This window comes from Poromitra crassiceps (assembly GCF_964638095.1).
Source record: "Poromitra crassiceps genome assembly, chromosome: 8".
Classification (NCBI taxonomy): Eukaryota; Metazoa; Chordata; class Actinopteri; order Beryciformes; family Melamphaidae; genus Poromitra; species Poromitra crassiceps.
In genome coordinates, this window is record NC_139629.1 from 53,825,816 (window position 1) to 53,850,910 (window position 25,095).

The window sequence follows — 25,095 nt, forward strand, 5'->3', positions numbered from 1 at the left end:
GATAAGTAATGTTTATTCAGCACATTAATGCATTAATGAAGTGTTAGTTAAGGCATACATGTTTTCAACTTTACAATAAGGGTCACAAAGAGCATTAATACATGGTTTATTACAGGTAAGTAATGCTTATTAGGCACACTCAAGCTTTTATTAAGTGTTACTTAAGGGATATATGTTTGCAACTTTACAATAAGGGTCGCAAACAGCATTAATATATGGTTAATTACAGTTAAGTAATGCTTATAGAACATGCATATAAATTAGGGCCACATGAAGAAACGGAACCAGCAAACCTCAAATTAATGTTAATTAAGGGTTAATGGATGCTTATTAAGCACTACTAGTCATGTTAATTACGGTGTGTTAATTAATGCTTATTAAGCATTAACCAACCCTTACTTAATGCACATTAGTTAATGTTAATTAAGGGTTAATCAAGGCTTACTAAGCTTTACTAACCCTGTTAATTCATGTTAATTCATGCTTATTAAGCATTAACTAAGCATTAATTAACCCTTAATTAATGTACCCTTATTGTAAAGTGTTACCGATCTTGCTATAGTGTAGCGTATTTACATGCTTGCAGTATTGAAACTGCAGTTAGATTGGTTTGAGAAGCATAATAATATGGAATAATAGCCTATAATGCAGACAGACAGACTGGATGAAGGGGGGGGGGGGCAGAGCGTTTGGCTTTCGTCTGGTTTTGCGGGATCACTGGAATTGGAGCTAAAAAGGCAAGCGTGCGATTCGTTTATTGCAGTTATCCAATGAGCATGACGGTGCATAATTTTACGCTTAAAAGGCGTGGTTGTAATGCTTTAGGCTGCCTGTAGCGCCAGCACGACGATATCAAGTGCGCTGGTCCACGCCCACTGATTTGCGCTGCGCCAGGCGCTCGGCCTAGAAACAGCGCTGATGCAACGATAGGGACCAGTGTGTTTGTTTACATGATGTCGAGACGGGACATCTGTCTGTCTCTCTGTCTCTCTGTCTCTCTGTCTCTCTGTCTGTCTGTCTGTCTGTCTGTCTGTCTCTCTGTCTGTCCAGCCGATCTACTATGAATCACCTCATTCAATGGAAAGGAATTGCTTCAAAATGTCCCCATTCGATGGGGTGGAGTTGTACAATCTCTACAACCCAGTTTCTCTGGGTTGTAGAGATTACTTGCAAAACCCCATTCAATGGACAGCTCTACAACCCAGTTTCTCTGGGTTGTAGAGATTACTTGCAAAACCCCATTCAATGGATAAACCTGGGGTTTCCGAGGCCTGGGTGGGCCGCAGGACCCTGTGGAGGTCCTGGGGTCGCTTCGGGGGGTCTGCGGGCCGAACGGAGGGTCTGGGGGCCGAACGGAGGGTTTGAGACCCTCGGGGGTCATCTCTGGAGACTCCTCCAAGCCTCTCCCATGCCTAATCCTAACCCAGACCCTAACCTCTCCCACCCCCATGCCTAAACCTAACCTCTCCCACCCCCATCCCTAAACCTAACCTCTCCCACCCCTAACCCTGAACCTAACCTCTCCCACCCCCCATGCCTAACCCTAACCCTAACCCACCCCCCATGCCTAAACCTAACCTCTCCCACCCCCATGCCTAAACCTAACCTCTCCCACCCCTAACCCTAACCCACCCCCCATGCCTAAACCTAACCTCTCCCACCCCTAACCCTAAACCTAACCTCTCCCACCCCCCATGCGTAAACCTAACCTCTCCCACCCCCATGCCTAAACCTAACCTCTCCCACCCCTAACCCTAACCTCTCCCATCCCCCATGCCTAAACCTAAGGACACAGGGGTCCAAGCAGACCCTCCCCATGCCTGCAGAGGTGGGCAGGGTGGTTGAGAGAAGAGCCAATGGAGAATCCTATCCATTAAATGAGGTTTTGCAAGTAATCTGTACAACCCCTGAATCCTACCCATTAAATGGGGTTATGAATGAATGAATGAAAAAAATTATTGGTCACCACCACCACCACCAACCATACACTTAGGTCATAACCAAAGGTTAGGGGCAGAAGCAAACGCTTATGTAAAGCCCCCCCTTTTCTTAAAATTAAAATAAGAAAATCATCATGTTCAGACATCTTGGACATTGTCCTTACTTGCCATCATATTAACAACAAAGGATTTCAAGGAAAAAATATCCTAATACAGGAAACAAAAAACAACAACAAAAAAAGCAAAATAAATAAATAAGCAATACAACAGTCAAAAACCAGTAAGTAGCAAATAACAAAACAAACACAATCCATACATGCATATTCATACATTTTTATATTCGTTTTATTATTATTATTATTATTATTATTATTATATATATATACATATACCTATATATATATATATATACTTATACATACACTTTTGTATTTATTATTATTATTATTATTATTATTATTATTATTATTATTATTTTCTTCTCTCCTTGTCCCCTACATCATTCAGTTACCTGGGAACTAGACTGTAATTTTCCATCATCATGTCCTTATACCTTTTTTTAAAGATCAACACATTCTTACTTGATTTTAGTTCTTCCGGCAAAGCGTTCCACAACTTCACACCACAGACAGATATGCACCTGCTTTTCATGGCAGTGTTACAGAAGGGTTGTTTCCAATTTTGTTCGCCTCTGAGGGCATAACCCCCCTCTCTTTCTTTGAACATTATTTGTATGTTGGACGGGAGCACTCCCTTTCTGGCTTTGTACACAATCAAAGCTGTTTTTTGATCCACCAAGTCCATGAATTTTAATGTTTTTGACTTTATAAATAATGAATTAGTGTGATCATAGAATCCAACATTATTCACTATTCGTATTGCTCTTTTCTGTACAAACTGACTGTAGTGTGGTTTTGCAAGCATTACCCCAGATCTCAACACAGTAAGTTAAATAAGGTAAAATCAACGTAGAATAAAGAGTGATCATGGATCTGCAGTTAAGGAAGTGTCTTACTTTGTTCAAAACCCCGATGTTTCTGGAGATTTTAGATCTTACCTTGTTCACTTGGGATTTCCAACTGAATTTATGGTCTATTACTACCCCCAGAAAAGTGTTTTCGTATACTCTTTCTAAATCAACCCCTCCTATCCTTAAACCTACCTGGGTTATTAAATGTGTTTTGCGATTACCAAAAATCATAAACTTAGTTTTATTTAAATTCAAAGATAACTTATTAACATCAAACCACATTTTAAGTTTTTCTAGTTCTACTGTCACCTTCTCCATTAACCTCTGTAAACAGACATCTGAGTGGAAAATATTGGTGTCATCAGCAAAAATTACGTATTTCAAAATATCGGACACATTACAAATATCATTAATATACATAATAAATAATTTTGGACCAACTATGGAACCCTGTGGTACACCACACATAATGTCAGCAGGTTTGGACATGGCATCTGCCACCTGCACAAACTGACTCCTGTAACTGATATAGCTCTTCAGCCATTCCAGTCCCACCCCTCTGATTCCAAACCTTTCCATTTTCTCCAACAGAATGTTATGATCTAGGGTATCGAATGCCTTCTTCAGGTCTATGAAAATCCCCACCGCAAACTTTTTATTATCTACTGCACTTGAAAGTTCTTCCATAAGCTCCATCAAGGCCATCGAGGTTGATCTACTTTCTCTAAACCCATATTGACAATCAATTAATAATTTGTGCTTATCAATAAAGCAGTCCAGTCTGGCAACAAAAAGTTTTTCAAGAATCTTTGAAAATTGAGATAAAAGTGAAACCGGTCTATAATTGGTATATAATTTTTTATTACCAGCCTTGAACAATGGTATTACTTTCGCGATTTTCATTTTTTCAGGGAAGCAGCCCAATTGAAAAGATAAATTACAAATATGGGTTAGAGGCACTACAATGGCCGCTATTACTTCCTTAACTAAAGACATGTCTATCCCGTTCCAATCTGTGGATTTTTTGTTTTTGAATTTATTAACAAGTTCAATAATCTCTTTTTCATCCACTTTTTTCAGGAATATTGTTGCTGAGTTTCTGTTACTATAGAATTGCGCTGCACTGCCCTCTACTGGCGGTATTATCAACTCCGCCAGTTTTGGGCCCACTGAAACAAAGAATTCATTGAAACCTTCTGCTACTTCATTCATGTCACTGACAACTTTTCCATTGTCAATAAAATGACTGGGGTAGCTAGTGCTAGTGGTTTTGTTTGTGATAATTTTGTTTAGTATATCCCATGTTCCCTTAATGTTATTTTTATTAATTTCTAATTTATTATCATAAAACTCCTTTTTACTTTTTCTAATGATATCTATTAATTTGTTTTTATATAATTTATATTTAGTTTCTTTATCTTTACATCTATATTTAATAAATTCTCTATACATACTGTTCTTTTTCTTACAAGCGTTCAGTATACCGCTGGTAAGCCAAGGCTTATCACTATTCTTGTTCTTACTTTTACTTTGCCTGACTGGACAGCTTTTGTTGTATTGTGCTAGGAAGGAATCCAGGAACAATTCGTATGCAGTATTTACATCCTGGGCCTGTAAGACGTCACTTCAATCATGAGACTTCAGGTTCTCTCTAAAAGCATTCACAGAATCCACAGTTCTCGTTCTTCTATGTCTGATGTTGTTGTCCTCCCTTACTTTAAGATTACAGTCATATATGACAAAGACTGGCAGATGGTCAGTAATATCCTTCACCAAAAGTCCGCTTACTATTTTATTGTCCATATTGTTGGTAAATATATTGTCTATGATTGTGGCTGAATGTGAGGTAATTCTACTTGGTTTAGTAATTGTGGGATATAGGCTCATCGCATAAATGGTTTCACAGAAATCATTTATCGCTGAGTGCTTATTTGGATTTAGCAGGTCTATATTAAAGTCACCACATATAAACAGAACCTTCTGCTCAGTCTTTACATATGCATTTTCTATCCACTCCTTGAACATAGTTATATCATAACTCGGGGCCCTGTAAATACAGCTTATCATAATATTTCTATTCCTACTCATATCAATCTCAATGGTTATACATTCACATACATTCTCCACAGCCACTGTCAATCTGTCCACTACACTATACTTTAATCTTCTATCTACATACAATGCTGTTCCCCCTCCTCCTTTTTCTGTTCTGTTTATGTAGTTCAACTCATATCCTGGAATTTCAAATTCCTCACATCTACCATCCCCAATCCAGGTTTCCGAAATTGCAATAACATTGAAAGGCCTCAGAAATTCTCTTAGGTAATCAACTATATCTTGAAAGTTCTTATTCAGACTACGGCTATTAAAATGAATTATTGAAATGCAGTGCTCTACTTTAATGGTATTATTAAATTGATCCACTGTAACATAATTGCAATTATCTAAGTTATTAAAAAAATTGGTTTCTGGATCTGTTTCTTGGTTTCTGCTCATAGATGTTTAAATGAGCATTTCATTAGATTACCTTATAAGGCCTCTACTTCCTCAGAACTTTCCTAGTTCTTCCAGGCTTCTCACTAGCATCACTTTGGCTGTTTCAGGGGATCCATTTGTTAATATGTAAACTTTACAATTTCTGGTCCACGTTCCCTTAATCTTCATCTCTCTGCGCAGTTGCCTGGCGTGCCTGGCCAACTCAGCATTGGTTTTTGTAAGATGTTCGTTTAGATATACATTGGTCCCCTTTAACATTTTTCCTTGTTGTATTAGGCTAATTTTGGACTTCCTGTTTGTAAATCTCACTATGATGGGCGCTATCTTGCCCTCTTTTTTCTGTTGAAAAGATTGAGGGAGGGGGTGGCAGGCCTCAATATCCTGCTCATTTACTTGGACATGGTTAGACCGTAGGAACATAATCAGTTGCTGTTCCACTGACTTGATGTCCCCCTGGTCTGACTCTCCATTTTGTGGACCGGCTGCAGCCTTGGCATAAGACTGAGGCTTGGTTTTTAAACCTGTCACCACTATATCATTTATTCTGGAGTATTGCTCAATATCATTAATTCTGCCCTCCAGTGTTGCAATTTTAGTGTCTTTCTCCCTGTTCTGTCGTTCTAGCTCTTCAACCCTCTTTATCAAAACCACCACCATTTCAACATTCTTCTTGATTTCACTCAGTTCCCCTTGCGAAAGTTCCAGTGATAATTTTAGTCCATCAAACTTGCTTTCAATGAGACTTCTGACTTCTTGAATGTCTTTCTGTTTGGCATTGGTGTTCGCCATTTTCCTCTCTTATTCTGACTGTGTAGAAAATACTTTGCGACTGGGATACCGTGGGAGTGAAACTCCTGCAGGTCGTAATAGCAGGTAGTCGGCTCCGGCTGGGTTTGGGCCTCTCCCAGGTCGCTTCCCTGTCGTTTTGCTGGCTGATTAGCGGCTCCGCTCCAGCTGTAGTTCGGCCTCTCCCTCGCGCTCCCTCTCCCCCACCGGCGTGTTGGCCTCCGGGTACGGCAGGACACCTGTTGGAATAATGGCTGGGAGCCAGTGAAACGCTCTCTCCCAACGCTCCCTCTGATTCCCCTCCGTCCCGGAAACAATTCCTCCGTATGTTGAGAGACTTACCGCGAAGGGAGGGTGATTCCACCGTCCCGCTTGCCTCAAAAGGTGGAATTCGGCTTAACGCGGTCTGGATTCTCACAGCAGGTCGCTTCCCTGTCGTTTTGCTGGCTGATTAGCGGCTCCGCTCCGGCTGTAGTTCGGCCTCTCCCTCGCGCTCCCTCTCCCTCACCGGCGTGTTGGCCTCCGGGTACGGCAGGACACCTGTTGGAATAATGGCTGGGAGCCAGTGAAACGCTCTCTCCCAACGCTCCCTCTGGTCCCCCTCCGTCCCGGAAACAATTCCTCCGTATGTTGAGAGACTTACCGCGAAGGGAGGGTGATTAAACCCTCCCGCTTGCCTCAAAAGGTGGAATTCGGCTTGACGCGGTCTGGATTCTCACAGCAGGTCGCTTCCCTGTCGTTTTGCTGGCCGTGTCCGTGTGCAGAAGTCTTGAAAGTTGTGTCGCTACTAATAAAATATTGTTGCTAGCTTGTGTTTCATCAAACTAGAATAGGTATTTCCATATATGTCTGACTACATGAGACCTTCAACACTGCTGCTGCTGCAGCGTGTCAAACCGTCGCCATCTTGCCTTCCAAAGCCCTCAGACCAATGGAGAATCCTATCCATTAAATGAGGTTTTGCAAGTAATCTGTACAACCCCTGAATCCTACCCATTAAATGGGGTTTTGCAAGTAATCTCTACAACCCCAGGGAAACTGGGTTGTAGAGATTGTACAACTCCTCTCCATTCGATGGGGGCATTTGAATGCAATTCCTTTCCATTGAATGAGGTGATTCATAGTAGATCGGGTGGTCTGTCTGTCTCTCTGTCTGTCTGTCTGTCCTTCACATATCTTGAGAATCGTTCGTCGGATCAACTTCAAACTTGGGGAGTGCTCTTAGGGGATCTGACGGAGTGCAGTGCTGAATTTTGTGCAATTCAGACACGTGCAGTCATAGCACCACCTACTAGCAACACAAAAATATATATATCTTGAGAACCATTTGTCCGATCGACTTCAAACTTGGTTCCCGTAATACACCGCCATTGTTGCATTGATATTTCCCGCGATGGATTGAAGACTGTTTACAGTTGTTTGGAGCTGTGGAACGATGGTTGTGGTTATGTCGACATGGATCTTCCTCAGCTTTGTGGCCTCAACACTCAGGTTGTGAATTCCTCTGCTCCTCTTTGTTACGTCATCAAGTTTATTTGCCATTTTCCCCCCTTCCCTCCCTGTCGATGCTCCCCACCTGGCTTTGACTGGTATGTTGTGAATGTGTTTTTGGGTTTCAGGTTAGACTGTATTGTTGTGGACAGCGTGAGGTAGTGTTTCAGGTTAGACTGTATTGTTGTGGACAGAGTGAGGTAGTGTTTCAGGTTAGACTGTATTGTTGTGGACAGAGTGAGGTAGTGTTTCAGGTTAGACTGTATTGTTGTGGACAGAGTGAGGTAGTGTTTCAGGTTAGACTATTGTTGTGGACAGAGTGAGGTAGTGTTTCAGGTTAGACTGTATTGTTGTGGACAGAGTGAGGTAGTGTTTCAGGTTAGACTGTATTGTTGTGGACAGAGTGAGGTGGTGTTTCAGGTTAGACTGTATTGTTGTGGACAGAGTGAGGTGGTGTTTCAGGTTAGACTGTATTGTTGTGGACAGAGTGAGGTTGTGTTTCAGGTTAGACTGTATTGTTGTGGACAGAGTGAGGTAGTGTTTCAGGTTAGACTGTATTGTTGTGGACAGAGTGAGGTAGTGTTTCAGGTTAGACTGTATTGTTGTGACAGAGTGAGGTAGTGTTTCAGGTTAGACTGTATTGTTGTGGACAGAGTGAGGTAGTGTTTCAGGTTAGACTGTATTGTTGTGGACAGAGTGAGGTAGTGTTTCAGGTTCGACTGTATTGTTGTGGACAGAGTGAGGTGGTGTTTCAGGTTCGACTGTATTGTTGTGGACAGAGTGAGGTAGTGTTTCAGGTTAGACTGTATTGTTGTGGACAGAGTGACGTAGTGTTTCAGGTTAGACTGTATTGTTGTGGACAGCGTGAGGTAGTGTTTCAGGTTAGACTGTATTGTTGTGGACAGAGTGAGGTAGTGTTTCAGGTTAGACTGTATTGTTGTGGACAGAGTGAGGTAGTGTTTCAGGTTAGACTGTATTGTTGTGGACAGAGTGAGGTGGTGTTTCAGGTTAGACTGTATTGTTGTGGACAGAGTGAGGTGGTGTTTCAGGTTAGACTGTATTGTTGTGGACAGAGTGAGGTAGTGTTTCAGGTTAGACTGTATTGTTGTGGACAGAGTGAGGTAGTGTTTCAGGTTAGACTGTATTGTTGTGGACAGAGTGAGGTAGTGTTTCAGGTTAGACTGTATTGTTGTGGACAGAGTGAGGTAGTGTTTCAGGTTAGACTGTATTGTTGTGGACAGAGTGAGGTAGTGTTTCAGGTTAGACTATTGTTGTGGACAGAGTGAGGTAGTGTTTCAGGTTAGACTGTATTGTTGTGGACAGAGTGAGGTAGTGTTTCAGGTTAGACTGTATTGTTGTGGAAAGAGTGAGGTGGTGTTTCAGGTTAGACTGTATTGTTGTGGACAGAGTGAGGTGGTGTTTCAGGTTAGACTGTATTGTTGTGGACAGAGTGAGGTTGTGTTTCAGGTTAGACTGTATTGTTGTGGACAGAGTGAGGTAGTGTTTCAGGTTAGACTGTATTGTTGTGGACAGAGTGAGGTAGTGTTTCAGGTTAGACTGTATTGTTGTGACAGAGTGAGGTAGTGTTTCAGGTTAGACTGTATTGTTGTGGACAGAGTGAGGTAGTGTTTCAGGTTAGACTGTATTGTTGTGGACAGAGTGAGGTAGTGTTTCAGGTTCGACTGTATTGTTGTGGACAGAGTGAGGTGGTGTTTCAGGTTCGACTGTATTGTTGTGGACAGAGTGAGGTAGTGTTTCAGGTTAGACTGTATTGTTGTGGACAGAGTGACGTAGTGTTTCAGGTTAGACTGTATTGTTGTGGACAGCGTGAGGTAGTGTTTCAGGTTAGACTGTATTGTTGTGGACAGAGTGAGGTAGTGTTTCAGGTTAGACTGTATTGTTGTGGACAGAGTGAGGTAGTGTTTCAGGTTAGACTGTATTGTTGTGGACAGAGTGAGGTGGTGTTTCAGGTTAGACTGTATTGTTGTGGACAGAGTGAGGTGGTGTTTCAGGTTAGACTGTATTGTTGTGGACAGAGTGAGGTAGTGTTTCAGGTTAGACTGTATTGTTGTGGACAGAGTGAGGTAGTGTTTCAGGTTAGACTGTATTGTTGTGGACAGAGTGAGGTAGTGTTTCAGGTTAGACTGTATTGTTGTGGACAGAGTGAGGTAGTGTTTCAGGTTAGACTGTATTGTTGTGGACAGAGTGAGGTAGTGTTTCAGGTTAGACTGTATTGTTGTGGACAGAGTGAGGTAGTGTTTCAGGTTCGACTGTATTGTTGTGGACAGAGTGAGGTGGTGTTTCAGGTTAGACTGTATTGTTGTGGACAGAGTGAGGTAGTGTTTCAGGTTAGACTGTATTGTTGTGGACAGAGTGAGGTAGTGTTTCAGGTTAGACTGTATTGTTGTGGACAGAGTGAGGTAGTGTTTCAGGTTAGACTGTATTGTTGTGGACAGAGTGAGGTAGTGTTTCAGGTTAGACTGTATTGTTGTGGACAGAGTGAGGTAGTGTTTCAGGTTAGACTGTATTGTTGTGGACAGAGTGAGGTAGTGTTTCAGGTTAGACTATTGTTGAGAACAGAGTGAGGTAGTGTTTCAGCTTAGACTGTATTGTTGTGGACAGAGTGAGGTAGTGTTTCAGGTTAGACTGTATTGTTGTGGACAGAGTGAGGTAGTGTTTCAGGTTAGACTGTATTGTTGTGGACAGAGTGAGGTAGTGTTTCAGGTTAGACTGTATTGTTGTGGACAGGGTGAGGTAGTATTTCAGGTTAGACTGTATTGTTGTGGACAGGGGGATGTAGTGTTTCAGGTTAGACTGTATTGTTGTGGACAGAGTGAGGTAGTGTTTCAGGTTAGACTGTATTGTTGTGGACAGAGTGAGGTAGTGTTTCAGGTTAGACTGTATTGTTGTGGACAGAGTGAGGTAGTGTTTCAGGTTAGACTGTTTCTAACCTGAAAGGTAGTGTTTCAGGTTATACTGTATTGTTGTGGACAGAGTGAGGTAGTGTTTCAGTAAACTGTATTGTTGTGGACAGAGTGAGGTAGTGTTTCAGGTTAGACTGTATTGTTGTGGACAGAGTGAGGTAATGTTTCAGGTTAGACTGTATTGTTGTGGACAGAGTGAGGTAGTGTTTCAGGTTAGACTGTATTGTGGTGGACAGAGTGAGGTAGTGTTTCAGGTTAGACTGTATTGTTGTGGACAGAGTGAGGTAGTGTTTCAGGTTAGACTGTATTGTTGTGGACAGAGTGAGGTAGTGTTTCAGGTTAGACTGTATTGTTGTGGACAGAGTGAGGTAGTGTTTCAGGTTAGACTGTATTGTTGTGGACAGAGTGAGGTAGTGTTTCAGGTTAGACTGTATTGTTGTGGACAGAGTGAGGTAGTGTTTCAGGTTAGACTGTATTGTTGTGGACAGAGTGAGGTAGTGTTTCAGGTTAGACTGTATTGTGGTGGACAGAGTGAGGTAGTGTTTCAGGTTAGACTGTATTGTTGTGGACAGAGTGAGGTAGTGTTTCAGGTTAGACTGTATTGTTGTGGACAGAGTGAGGTAGTGTTTCAGGTTAGACTGTATTGTTGTGGACAGAGTGAGGTAGTGTTTCAGGTTAGACTGTATTGTTGTGGACAGGGTGAGGTAGTGTTTCAGGTTAGACTGTATTGTTGTGGACAGGGTGATGTAGTGTTTCAGGTTAGACTGTATTGTTGTGGACAGAGTGAGGTAGTGTTTCAGGTTAGACTGTATTGTTGTGGACAGAGTGAGGTAGTGTTTCAGGCTAGACTGTATTGTTGTGGACAGAGTGAGGTAGTGTTTCAGGTTAGACTGTATTGTTGTGGACAGAGTGAGGTAGTGTTTCAGGTTAGACTGTATTGTTGTGGACAGAGTGAGGTAGTGTTTCAGGTTAGACTGTATTGTTGTGGACAGAGTGAGGTAGTGTTTCAGGTTAGACTGTATTGTTGTGGACAGAGTGAGGTGGTGTTTCAGGTTAGACTGTATTGTTGTGGACAGAGTGAGGTAGTGTTTCAGGTTAGACTGTATTGTTGTGGACAGAGTGAGGTAGTGTTTCAGGTTAGACTGTATTGTTGTGGACAGAGTGAGGTAGTGTTTCAGGTTAGACTGTATTGTTGTGGACAGAGTGAGGTAGTGTTTCAGGTTAGACTGTATTGTTGTGGACAGAGTGAGGTAGTGTTTCAGGTTAGACTGTATTGTTGTGGACAGAGTGAGGTAGTGTTTCAGGTTAGACTATTGTTGAGAACAGAGTGAGGTAGTGTTTCAGCTTAGACTGTATTGTTGTGGACAGAGTGAGGTAGTGTTTCAGGTTAGACTGTATTGTTGTGGACAGAGTGAGGTAGTGTTTCAGGTTAGACTGTATTGTTGTGGACAGAGTGAGGTAGTGTTTCAGGTTAGACTGTATTGTTGTGGACAGGGTGAGGTAGTGTTTCAGGTTAGACTGTATTGTTGTGGACAGGGGGATGTAGTGTTTCAGGTTAGACTGTATTGTTGTGGACAGAGTGAGGTAGTGTTTCAGGTTAGACTGTATTGTTGTGGACAGAGTGAGGTAGTGTTTCAGGTTAGACTGTATTGTTGTGGACAGAGTGAGGTAGTGTTTCAGGTTAGACTGTTTCTAACCTGAAAGGTAGTGTTTCAGGTTATACTGTATTGTTGTGGACAGAGTGAGGTAGTGTTTCAGTAAACTGTATTGTTGTGGACAGAGTGAGGTAGTGTTTCAGGTTAGACTGTATTGTTGTGGACAGAGTGAGGTAATGTTTCAGGTTAGACTGTATTGTTGTGGACAGAGTGAGGTAGTGTTTCAGGTTAGACTGTATTGTGGTGGACAGAGTGAGGTAGTGTTTCAGGTTAGACTGTATTGTTGTGGACAGAGTGAGGTAGTGTTTCAGGTTAGACTGTATTGTTGTGGACAGAGTGAGGTAGTGTTTCAGGTTAGACTGTATTGTTGTGGACAGAGTGAGGTAGTGTTTCAGGTTAGACTGTATTGTTGTGGACAGAGTGAGGTAGTGTTTCAGGTTAGACTGTATTGTTGTGGACAGAGTGAGGTAGTGTTTCAGGTTAGACTATTGTTGTGGACAGAGTGAGGTAGTGTTTCAGGTTAGACTGTATTGTTGTGGACAGAGTGAGGTAGTGTTTCAGGTTAGACTGTATTGTTGTGGACAGAGTGAGGTAGTGTTTCAGGTTAGACTGTATTGTTGTGGACAGAGTGAGGTAGTGTTTCAGGTTAGACTGTATTGTTGTGGACAGGGTGAGGTAGTGTTTCAGGTTAGACTGTATTGTTGTGGACAGGGTGATGTAGTGTTTCAGGTTAGACTGTATTGTTGTGGACAGAGTGAGGTAGTGTTTCAGGTTAGACTGTTTCTAACCTGAAAGGTAGTGTTTCAGGTTATACTGTATTGTTGTGGACAGAGTGAGGTAGTGTTTCAGTAAACTGTATTGTTGTGGACAGAGTGAGGTAGTGTTTCAGGTTAGACTGTATTGTTGTGGACAGAGTGAGGTAATGTTTCAGGTTAGACTGTATTGTTGTGGACAGAGTGAGGTAGTGTTTCAGGTTAGACTGTATTGTGGTGGACAGAGTGAGGTAGTGTTTCAGGTTAGACTGTATTGTTGTGGACAGAGTGAGGTAGTGTTTCAGGTTAGACTGTATTGTTGTGGACAGAGTGAGGTAGTGTTTCAGGTTAGACTGTATTGTTGTGGACAGAGTGAGGTAGTGTTTCAGGTTAGACTGTATTGTTGTGGACAGAGTGAGGTAGTGTTTCAGGTTAGACTGTATTGTTGTGGACAGAGTGAGGTAGTGTTTCAGGTTAGACTGTATTGTTGTGGACAGAGTGAGGTAGTGTTTCAGGTTAGACTGTATTGTGGTGGACAGAGTGAGGTAGTGTTTCAGGTTAGACTGTATTGTTGTGGACAGAGTGAGGTAGTGTTTCAGGTTAGACTGTATTGTTGTGGACAGAGTGAGGTAGTGTTTCAGGTTAGACTGTATTGTTGTGGACAGAGTGAGGTAGTGTTTCAGGTTAGACTGTATTGTTGTGGACAGGGTGAGGTAGTGTTTCAGGTTAGACTGTATTGTTGTGGACAGGGTGATGTAGTGTTTCAGGTTAGACTGTATTGTTGTGGACAGAGTGAGGTAGTGTTTCAGGTTAGACTGTATTGTTGTGGACAGAGTGAGGTAGTGTTTCAGGCTAGACTGTATTGTTGTGGACAGAGTGAGGTAGTGTTTCAGGTTAGACTGTATTGTTGTGGACAGAGTGAGGTAGTGTTTCAGGTTAGACTGTATTGTTGTGGACAGAGTGAGGTAGTGTTTCAGGTTAGACTGTATTGTGGTGGACAGAGTGAGGTAGTGTTTCAGGTTAGACTGTATTGTTGTGGACAGAGTGAGGTAGTGTTTCAGGTTAGACTGTATTGTTGTGGACAGAGTGAGGTAGTGTTTCAGGTTAGACTGTATTGTTGTGGACAGAGTGAGGTAGTGTTTCAGGTTAGACTGTATTGTTGTGGACAGGGTGAGGTAGTGTTTCAGGTTAGACTGTATTGTTGTGGACAGAGTGAGGTAGTGTTTCAGGTTAGACTGTATTGTTGTGGACAGGGTGAGGTAGTGTTTCAGGTTAGACTGTATTGTTGTGGACAGGGTGATGTAGTGTTTCAGGTTAGACTGTATTGTTGTGGACAGAGTGAGGTAGTGTTTCAGGTTAGACTGTATTGTTGTGGACAGAGTGAGGTAGTGTTTCAGGCTAGACTGTATTGTTGTGGACAGAGTGAGGTAGTGTTTCAGGTTAGACTGTATTGTTGTGGACAGAGTGAGGTAGTGTTTCAGGTTAGACTGTATTGTTGTGGACAGAGTGAGGTAGTGTTTCAGGTTAGACTGTATTGTTGTGGACAGAGTGAGGTAGTGTTTCAGGTTAGACTGTTTCTAACCTGAAAGGTAGTGTTTCAGGTTAGACTGTATTGTTGTGGACAGAGTGAGGTAGTGTTTCAGGTTAGACTGTTTCTAACCTGAAAGGTAGTGTTTCAGGTTAGACTGTATTGTTGTGGACAGAGTGAGGTAGTGTTTCAGGTTAGACTGTATTGTTGTGGACAGAGTGAGGTAGTGTTTCAGGTTAGTATTGTTGTGGACAGAGTGAGGTAGTGTTTCAGGTTAGACTGTATTGTTGTGGACAGAGTGAGGTAGTGTTTCAGGTTAGACTGTATTGTTGTGGACAGAGTGAGGTAGTGTTTCAGGTTAGACTGTATTGTTGTGGACAGGGTGAGGTAGTGTTTCAGGTTAGACTGTATTGTTGTGGACAGGGTGATGTAGTGTTTCAGGTTAGACTGTATTGTTGTGGACAGAGTGAGGTAGTGTTTCAGGTTAGACTGTATTGTTGTGGACAGAGTGAGGTAGTGTTTCAGGCTAGACTGTATTGTTGTGGACAGAGTGAGGTAGTGTTTCAGGTTAGACTGTATTGTTGTGGACAGAGTGAGGTAGTGTTTCAGGTTAGACTGTATTGTTGTGGACAGAGTGAGGTAGTGTTTCAGGTTAGACTGTATTGTTGTGGACAGAGTGAGGTAGTGTTTCAGGTTAGACTGTTTCTAACCTGAAAGGTAGTGTTTCAGGTTAGACTGTATTGTTGTGGACAGAGTGAGGTAGTGTTTCAGGTTAGACTGTTTCTAACCTGAAAGGTAGTGTTTCAGGTTAGACTGTATTGTTGTGGACAGAGTGAGGTAGTGTTTCAGGTTAGACTGTATTGTTGTGGACAGAGTGAGGTAGTGTTTCAGGTTAGTATTGTTGTGGACAGAGTGAGGTAGTGTTTCAGGTTAGACTGTATTGTTGTGGACAGAGTGAGGTAGTGTTTCAGGTTAGACTGTATTGTGGTGGACAGAGTGAGGTAGTGTTTCAGGTTAGACTGTATTGTTGTGGACAGAGTGAGGTAGTGTTTCAGGTTAGACTGTATTGTTGTGGACAGAGTGAGGTAGTGTTTCAGGTTAGACTGTATTGTTGTGGACAGAGTGAGGTAGTGTTTCAGGTTAGACTGTATTGTGGTGGACAGAGTGAGGTAGTGTTTCAGGTTAGACTGTATTGTTGTGGACAGGGTGAGGTAGTGTTTCAGGTTAGACTGTATTGTTGTGGACAGGGTGATGTAGTGTTTCAGGTTAGACTGTATTGTTGTGGACAGAGTGAGGTAGTGTTTCAGGTTAGACTGTATTGTTGTGGACAGAGTGAGGTAGTGTTTCAGGCTAGACTGTATTGTTGTGGACAGAGTGAGGTAGTGTTTCAGGTTAGACTGTATTGTTGTGGACAGAGTGAGGTAGTGTTTCAGGTTAGACTGTATTGTTGTGGACAGAGTGAGGTAGTGTTTCAGGTTAGACTGTATTGTTGTGGACAGAGTGAGGTAGTGTTTCAGGTTAGACTGTTTCTAACCTGAAAGGTAGTGTTTCAGGTTAGACTGTATTGTTGTGGACAGAGTGAGGTAGTGTTTCAGGTTAGACTGTTTCTAACCTGAAAGGTAGTGTTTCAGGTTAGACTGTATTGTTGTGGACAGAGTGAGGTAGTGTTTCAGGTTAGTATTGTTGTGGACAGAGTGAGGTAGTGTTTCAGGTTAGACTGTATTGTTGTGGACAGAGTGAGGTAGTGTTTCAGGTTAGACTGTATTGTTGTGGACAGAGTGAGGTAGTGTTTCAGGTTAGACTGTATTGTTGTGGACAGGGTGAGGTAGTGTTTCAGGTTAGACTGTATTGTTGTGGACAGGGTGATGTAGTGTTTCAGGTTAGACTGTATTGTTGTGGACAGAGTGAGGTAGTGTTTCAGGTTAGACTGTATTGTTGTGGACAGAGTGAGGTAGTGTTTCAGGCTAGACTGTATTGTTGTGGACAGAGTGAGGTAGTGTTTCAGGTTAGACTGTATTGTTGTGGACAGAGTGAGGTAGTGTTTCAGGTTAGACTGTATTGTTGTGGACAGAGTGAGGTAGTGTTTCAGGTTAGACTGTATTGTTGTGGACAGAGTGAGGTAGTGTTTCAGGTTAGACTGTTTCTAACCTGAAAGGTAGTGTTTCAGGTTAGACTGTATTGTTGTGGACAGAGTGAGGTAGTGTTTCAGGTTAGACTGTTTCTAACCTGAAAGGTAGTGTTTCAGGTTAGACTGTATTGTTGTGGACAGAGTGAGGTAGTGTTTCAGGTTAGACTGTATTGTTGTGGACAGAGTGAGGTAGTGTTTCAGGTTAGTATTGTTGTGGACAGAGTGAGGTAGTGTTTCAGGTTAGACTGTATTGTTGTGGACAGAGTGAGGTAGTGTTTCAGGTTAGACTGTATTGTGGTGGACAGAGTGAGGTAGTGTTTCAGGTTAGACTGTATTGTTGTGGACAGAGTGAGGTAGTGTTTCAGGTTAGACTGTATTGTTGTGGACAGAGTGAGGTAGTGTTTCAGGTTAGACTGTATTGTTGTGGACAGAGTGAGGTAGTGTTTCAGGTTAGACTGTATTGTGGTGGACAGAGTGAGGTAGTGTTTCAGGTTAGACTGTATTGTTGTGGACAGAGTGAGGTAGTGTTTCAGGTTAGACTGTATTGTTGTGGACAGAGTGAGGTAGTGTTTCAGGTTAGACTGTATTGTTGTGGACAGAGTGAGGTAGTGTTTCAGGTTAGACTGTATTGTTGTGGACAGAGTGAGGTAGTGTTTCAGGTTAGACTGTATTGTTGTGGACAGAGTGAGGTAGTGTTTCAGGTTAGACTGTATTGTTGTGGACAGAGTGAGGTAGTGTTTCAGGTTAGACTGTATTGTGGTGGACAGAGTGAGGTAGTGTTTCAGGTTAGACTGTATTGTTGTGGACAGAGTGAGGTAGTGTTTCAGGTTAGACTGTATTGTTGTGGACAGAGTGAGGTAGTGTTTCAGGTTAGACTGTATTGTTGTGGACAGAGTGAGGTAGTGTTTCAGGTTAGACTGTATTGTTGTGGACAGAGTGAGGTAGTGTTTCAGGCTAGACTGTATTGTTGTGGACAGAGTGAGGTAGTGTTTCAGGTTAGACTGTATTGTTGTGGACAGAGTGAGGTAGTGTTTCAGGTTAGACTGTATTGTTGTGGACAGAGTGAGGTAGTGTTTCAGGTTAGACTGTATTGTTGTGGACAGAGTGAGGTAGTGTTTCAGGTTAGACTGTTTCTAACCTGAAAGGTAGTGTTTCAGGTTAGACTGTATTGTTGTGGACAGAGTGAGGTAGTGTTTCAGGTTAGACTGTATTGTTGTGGACAGAGTGAGGTAGTGTTTCAGGTTAGTATTGTTGTGGACAGAGTGAGGTAGTGTTTCAGGTTAGACTGTATTGTTGTGGACAGAGTGAGGTAGTGTTTCAGGTTAGACTGTATTGTGGTGGACAGAGTGAGGTAGTGTTTCAGGTTAGACTGTATTGTTGTGGACAGAGTGAGGTAGTGTTTCAGGTTAGACTGTATTGTTGTGGACAGAGTGAGGTAGTGTTTCAGGTTAGACTGTATTGTTGTGGACAGAGTGAGGTAGTGTTTCAGGTTAGACTGTATTGTGGTGGACAGAGTGAGGTAGTGTTTCAGGTTAGACTGTATTGTTGTGGACAGAGTGAGGTAGTGTTTCAGGTTAGACTGTATTGTTGTGGACAGAGTGAGGTAGTGTTTCAGGTTAGACTGTATTGTTGTGGACAGAGTGAGGTAGTGTTTCAGGTTAGACTGTATTGTTGTGGACAGAGTGAGGTAGTGTTTCAGGTTAGACTGTATTGTTGTGGACAGAGTGAGGTAGTGTTTCAGGTTAGACTGTATTGTTGTGGACAGAGTGAGGTAGTGTTTCAGGTTAGACTGTATTGTTGTGGACAGAGTGAGGTAGTGTTTCAGGTTAGACTGTTTCTAACCTGAAAGGTAGTGTTTCAGGTTAGACTGTATTGTTGTGGACAGAGTGAGGTAGTGTTTCAGGTTAGACTGTATTGTTGTGGACAGAGTGAGGTAGTGTTTCAGGTTAGACTGTATTGTTGTGGACAGAGTGAGGTAGTGTTTCAGGTTAGACTGTATTGTTGTGGACAGAGTGAGGTAGTGTTTCAGGTTCGACTGTATTGTTGTGGACAGAGTGAGGTGGTGTTTCAGGTTAGACTGTATTGTTGTGGACAGAGTGAGGTAGTGTTTCAGGTTAGACTGTATTGTTGTGGACAGAGTGAGGTAGTGTTTCAGGTTAGACTGTATTGTTGTGGACAGAGTGAGGTAGTGTTTCAGGTTAGACTGTATTGTTGTGGACAGAGTGAGGTAGTGTTTCAGGTTAGACTGTATTGTTGTGGACAGAGTGAGGTAGTGTTTCAGGTTAGACTGTATTGTTGTGGACAGAGTGAGGTAGTGTTTCAGGTTAGACTATTGTTGAGAACAGAGTGAGGTAGTGTTTCAGCTTAGACTGTATTGTTGTGGACAGAGTGAGGTAGTGTTTCAGGTTAGACTGTATTGTTGTGGACAGAGTGAGGTAGTGTTTCAGGTTAGACTGTATTGTTGTGGACAGAGTGAGGTAGTGTTTCAGGTTAGACTGTATTGTTGTGGACAGGGTGAGGTAGTGTTTCAGGTTAGACTGTATTGTTGTGGACAGGGGGATGTAGTGTTTCAGGTTAGACTGTATTGTTGTGGACAGAGTGAGGTAGTGTTTCAGGTTAGACTGTATTGTTGTGGACAGAGTGAGGTAGTGTTTCAGGTTAGACTGTATTGTTGTGGACAGAGTGAGGTAGTGTTTCAGGTTAGACTGTTTCTAACCTGAAAGGTAGTGTTTCAGGTTATACTGTATTGTTGTGGACAGAGTGAGGTAGTGTTTCAGTAAACTGTATTGTTGTGGACAGAGTGAGGTAGTGTTTCAGGTTAGACTGTATTGTTGTGGACAGAGTGAGGTAATGTTTCAGGTTAGACTGTATTGTTGTGGACAGAGTGAGGTAGTGTTTCAGGTTAGACTGTATTGTGGTGGACAGAGTGAGGTAGTGTTTCAGGTTAGACTGTATTGTTGTGGACAGAGTGAGGTAGTGTTTCAGGTTAGACTGTATTGTTGTGGACAGAGTGAGGTAGTGTTTCAGGTTAGACTGTATTGTTGTGGACAGAGTGAGGTAGTGTTTCAGGTTAGACTGTATTGTTGTGGACAGAGTGAGGTAGTGTTTCAGGTTAGACTGTATTGTTGTGGACAGAGTGAGGTAGTGTTTCAGGTTAGACTATTGTTGTGGACAGAGTGAGGTAGTGTTTCAGGTTAGACTGTATTGTTGTGGACAGAGTGAGGTAGTGTTTCAGGTTAGACTGTATTGTTGTGGACAGAGTGAGGTAGTGTTTCAGGTTAGACTGTATTGTTGTGGACAGAGTGAGGTAGTGTTTCAGGTTAGACTGTATTGTTGTGGACAGGGTGAGGTAGTGTTTCAGGTTAGACTGTATTGTTGTGGACAGGGTGATGTAGTGTTTCAGGTTAGACTGTATTGTTGTGGACAGAGTGAGGTAGTGTTTCAGGTTAGACTGTTTCTAACCTGAAAGGTAGTGTTTCAGGTTATACTGTATTGTTGTGGACAGAGTGAGGTAGTGTTTCAGTAAACTGTATTGTTGTGGACAGAGTGAGGTAGTGTTTCAGGTTAGACTGTATTGTTGTGGACAGAGTGAGGTAATGTTTCAGGTTAGACTGTATTGTTGTGGACAGAGTGAGGTAGTGTTTCAGGTTAGACTGTATTGTGGTGGACAGAGTGAGGTAGTGTTTCAGGTTAGACTGTATTGTTGTGGACAGAGTGAGGTAGTGTTTCAGGTTAGACTGTATTGTTGTGGACAGAGTGAGGTAGTGTTTCAGGTTAGACTGTATTGTTGTGGACAGAGTGAGGTAGTGTTTCAGGTTAGACTGTATTGTTGTGGACAGAGTGAGGTAGTGTTTCAGGTTAGACTGTATTGTTGTGGACAGAGTGAGGTAGTGTTTCAGGTTAGACTGTATTGTTGTGGACAGAGTGAGGTAGTGTTTCAGGTTAGACTGTATTGTGGTGGACAGAGTGAGGTAGTGTTTCAGGTTAGACTGTATTGTTGTGGACAGAGTGAGGTAGTGTTTCAGGTTAGACTGTATTGTTGTGGACAGAGTGAGGTAGTGTTTCAGGTTAGACTGTATTGTTGTGGACAGAGTGAGGTAGTGTTTCAGGTTAGACTGTATTGTTGTGGACAGGGTGAGGTAGTGTTTCAGGTTAGACTGTATTGTTGTGGACAGGGTGATGTAGTGTTTCAGGTTAGACTGTATTGTTGTGGACAGAGTGAGGTAGTGTTTCAGGTTAGACTGTATTGTTGTGGACAGAGTGAGGTAGTGTTTCAGGCTAGACTGTATTGTTGTGGACAGAGTGAGGTAGTGTTTCAGGTTAGACTGTATTGTTGTGGACAGAGTGAGGTAGTGTTTCAGGTTAGACTGTATTGTTGTGGACAGAGTGAGGTAGTGTTTCAGGTTAGACTGTATTGTTGTGGACAGAGTGAGGTAGTGTTTCAGGTTAGACTGTATTGTGGTGGACAGAGTGAGGTAGTGTTTCAGGTTAGACTGTATTGTTGTGGACAGAGTGAGGTAGTGTTTCAGGTTAGACTGTATTGTTGTGGACAGAGTGAGGTAGTGTTTCAGGTTAGACTGTATTGTTGTGGACAGAGTGAGGTAGTGTTTCAGGTTAGACTGTATTGTTGTGGACAGAGTGAGGTAGTGTTTCAGGTTAGACTGTATTGTTGTGGACAGAGTGAGGTAGTGTTTCAGGTTAGACTGTATTGTTGTGGACAGAGTGAGGTAGTGTTTCAGGTTAGACTGTATTGTGGTGGACAGAGTGAGGTAGTGTTTCAGGTTAGACTGTATTGTTGTGGACAGAGTGAGGTAGTGTTTCAGGTTAGACTGTATTGTTGTGGACAGAGTGAGGTAGTGTTTCAGGTTAGACTGTATTGTTGTGGACAGAGTGAGGTAGTGTTTCAGGTTAGACTGTATTGTTGTGGACAGGGTGAGGTAGTGTTTCAGGTTAGACTGTATTGTTGTGGACAGGGTGATGTAGTGTTTCAGGTTAGACTGTATTGTTGTGGACAGAGTGAGGTAGTGTTTCAGGTTAGACTGTATTGTTGTGGACAGAGTGAGGTAGTGTTTCAGGCTAGACTGTATTGTTGTGGACAGAGTGAGGTAGTGTTTCAGGTTAGACTGTATTTTTGTGGACAGAGTGAGGTAGTGTTTCAGGTTAGACTGTATTGTTGTGGACAGAGTGAGGTAGTGTTTCAGGTTAGACTGTATTGTTGTGGACAGAGTGAGGTAGTGTTTCAGGTTAGACTGTTTCTAACCTGAAAGGTAGTGTTTCAGGTTAGACTGTATTGTTGTGGACAGAGTGAGGTAGTGTTTCAGGTTAGACTGTATTGTTGTGGACAGAGTGAGGTAGTGTTTCAGGTTAGACTGTATTGTTGTGGACAGAGTGAGGTAGTGTTTCAGGTTAGACTGTATTGTTGTGGACAGAGTGAGGTAGTGTTTCAGGTTAGACTGTAGTGTGGTGGACAGAGTGAGGTAGTGTTTCAGGTTAGACTGTATTGTTGTGGACAGAGTGAGGTAGTGTTTCAGGTTAGACTGTATTGTTGTGGACAGAGTGAGGTAGTGTTTCAGGTTAGACTGTATTGTTGTGGACAGAGTGAGGTAGTGTTTCAGGTTAGACTGTATTGTGGTGGACAGAGTGAGGTAGTGTTTCAGGTTAGACTGTATTGTTGTGGACAGAGTGAGGTAGTGTTTCAGGTTAGACTGTATTGTTGTGGACAGCGTGAGGTAGTGTTTCAGGTTAGACTGTATTGTTGTGGACAGAGTGAGGTAGTGTTTCAGGTTAGACTGTATTGTTGTGGACAGAGTGAGGTAGTGTTTCAGGTTAGACTGTATTGTTGTGGACAGAGTGAGGTGGTGTTTCAGGTTAGACTGTATTGTTGTGGACAGAGTGAGGTGGTGTTTCAGGTTAGACTGTATTGTTGTGGACAGAGTGAGGTAGTGTTTCAGGTTAGACTGTATTGTTGTGGACAGAGTGAGGTAGTGTTTCAGGTTAGACTGTATTGTTGTGGACAGAGTGAGGTAGTGTTTCAGGTTAGACTGTATTGTTGTGGACAGAGTGAGGTAGTGTTTCAGGTTAGACTGTATTGTTGTGGACAGAGTGAGGTAGTGTTTCAGGTTAGACTGTATTGTTGTGGACAGAGTGAGGTAGTGTTTCAGGTTCGACTGTATTGTTGTGGACAGAGTGAGGTGGTGTTTCAGGTTAGACTGTATTGTTGTGGACAGAGTGAGGTAGTGTTTCAGGTTAGACTGTATTGTTGTGGACAGAGTGAGGTAGTGTTTCAGGTTAGACTGTATTGTTGTGGACAGAGTGAGGTAGTGTTTCAGGTTAGACTGTATTGTTGTGGACAGAGTGAGGTAGTGTTTCAGGTTAGACTGTATTGTTGTGGACAGAGTGAGGTAGTGTTTCAGGTTAGACTGTATTGTTGTGGACAGAGTGAGGTAGTGTTTCAGGTTAGACTATTGTTGAGAACAGAGTGAGGTAGTGTTTCAGCTTAGACTGTATTGTTGTGGACAGAGTGAGGTAGTGTTTCAGGTTAGACTGTATTGTTGTGGACAGAGTGAGGTAGTGTTTCAGGTTAGACTGTATTGTTGTGGACAGAGTGAGGTAGTGTTTCAGGTTAGACTGTATTGTTGTGGACAGGGTGAGGTAGTGTTTCAGGTTAGACTGTATTGTTGTGGACAGGGGGATGTAGTGTTTCAGGTTAGACTGTATTGTTGTGGACAGAGTGAGGTAGTGTTTCAGGTTAGACTGTATTGTTGTGGACAGAGTGAGGTAGTGTTTCAGGTTAGACTGTATTGTTGTGGACAGAGTGAGGTAGTGTTTCAGGTTAGACTGTTTCTAACCTGAAAGGTAGTGTTTCAGGTTATACTGTATTGTTGTGGACAGAGTGAGGTAGTGTTTCAGTAAACTGTATTGTTGTGGACAGAGTGAGGTAGTGTTTCAGGTTAGACTGTATTGTTGTGGACAGAGTGAGGTAATGTTTCAGGTTAGACTGTATTGTTGTGGACAGAGTGAGGTAGTGTTTCAGGTTAGACTGTATTGTGGTGGACAGAGTGAGGTAGTGTTTCAGGTTAGACTGTATTGTTGTGGACAGAGTGAGGTAGTGTTTCAGGTTAGACTGTATTGTTGTGGACAGAGTGAGGTAGTGTTTCAGGTTAGACTGTATTGTTGTGGACAGAGTGAGGTAGTGTTTCAGGTTAGACTGTATTGTTGTGGACAGAGTGAGGTAGTGTTTCAGGTTAGACTGTATTGTTGTGGACAGAGTGAGGTAGTGTTTCAGGTTAGACTATTGTTGTGGACAGAGTGAGGTAGTGTTTCAGGTTAGACTGTATTGTTGTGGACAGAGTGAGGTAGTGTTTCAGGTTAGACTGTATTGTTGTGGACAGAGTGAGGTAGTGTTTCAGGTTAGACTGTATTGTTGTGGACAGAGTGAGGTAGTGTTTCAGGTTAGACTGTATTGTTGTGGACAGGGTGAGGTAGTGTTTCAGGTTAGACTGTATTGTTGTGGACAGGGTGATGTAGTGTTTCAGGTTAGACTGTATTGTTGTGGACAGAGTGAGGTAGTGTTTCAGGTTAGACTGTATTGTTGTGGACAGAGTGAGGTAGTGTTTCAGGCTAGACTGTATTGTTGTGGACAGAGTGAGGTAGTGTTTCAGGTTAGACTGTATTGTTGTGGACAGAGTGAGGTAGTGTTTCAGGTTAGACTGTATTGTTGTGGACAGAGTGAGGTAGTGTTTCAGGTTAGACTGTATTGTTGTGGACAGAGTGAGGTAGTGTTTCAGGTTAGACTGTTTCTAACCTGAAAGGTAGTGTTTCAGGTTAGACTGTATTGTTGTGGACAGAGTGAGGTAGTGTTTCAGGTTAGACTGTATTGTTGTGGACAGAGTGAGGTAGTGTTTCAGGTTAGTATTGTTGTGGACAGAGTGAGGTAGTGTTTCAGGTTAGACTGTATTGTTGTGGACAGAGTGAGGTAGTGTTTCAGGTTAGACTGTATTGTGGTGGACAGAGTGAGGTAGTGTTTCAGGTTAGACTGTATTGTTGTGGACAGAGTGAGGTAGTGTTTCAGGTTAGACTGTATTGTTGTGGACAGAGTGAGGTAGTGTTTCAGGTTAGACTGTATTGTTGTGGACAGAGTGAGGTAGTGTTTCAGGTTAGACTGTATTGTGGTGGACAGAGTGAGGTAGTGTTTCAGGTTAGACTGTATTGTTGTGGACAGAGTGAGGTAGTGTTTCAGGTTAGACTGTATTGTTGTGGACAGAGTGAGGTAGTGTTTCAGGTTAGACTGTATTGTTGTGGACAGAGTGAGGTAGTGTTTCAGGTTAGACTGTATTGTTGTGGACAGAGTGAGGTAGTGTTTCAGGTTAGACTGTATTGTTGTGGACAGAGTGAGGTAGTGTTTCAGGTTAGACTGTATTGTTGT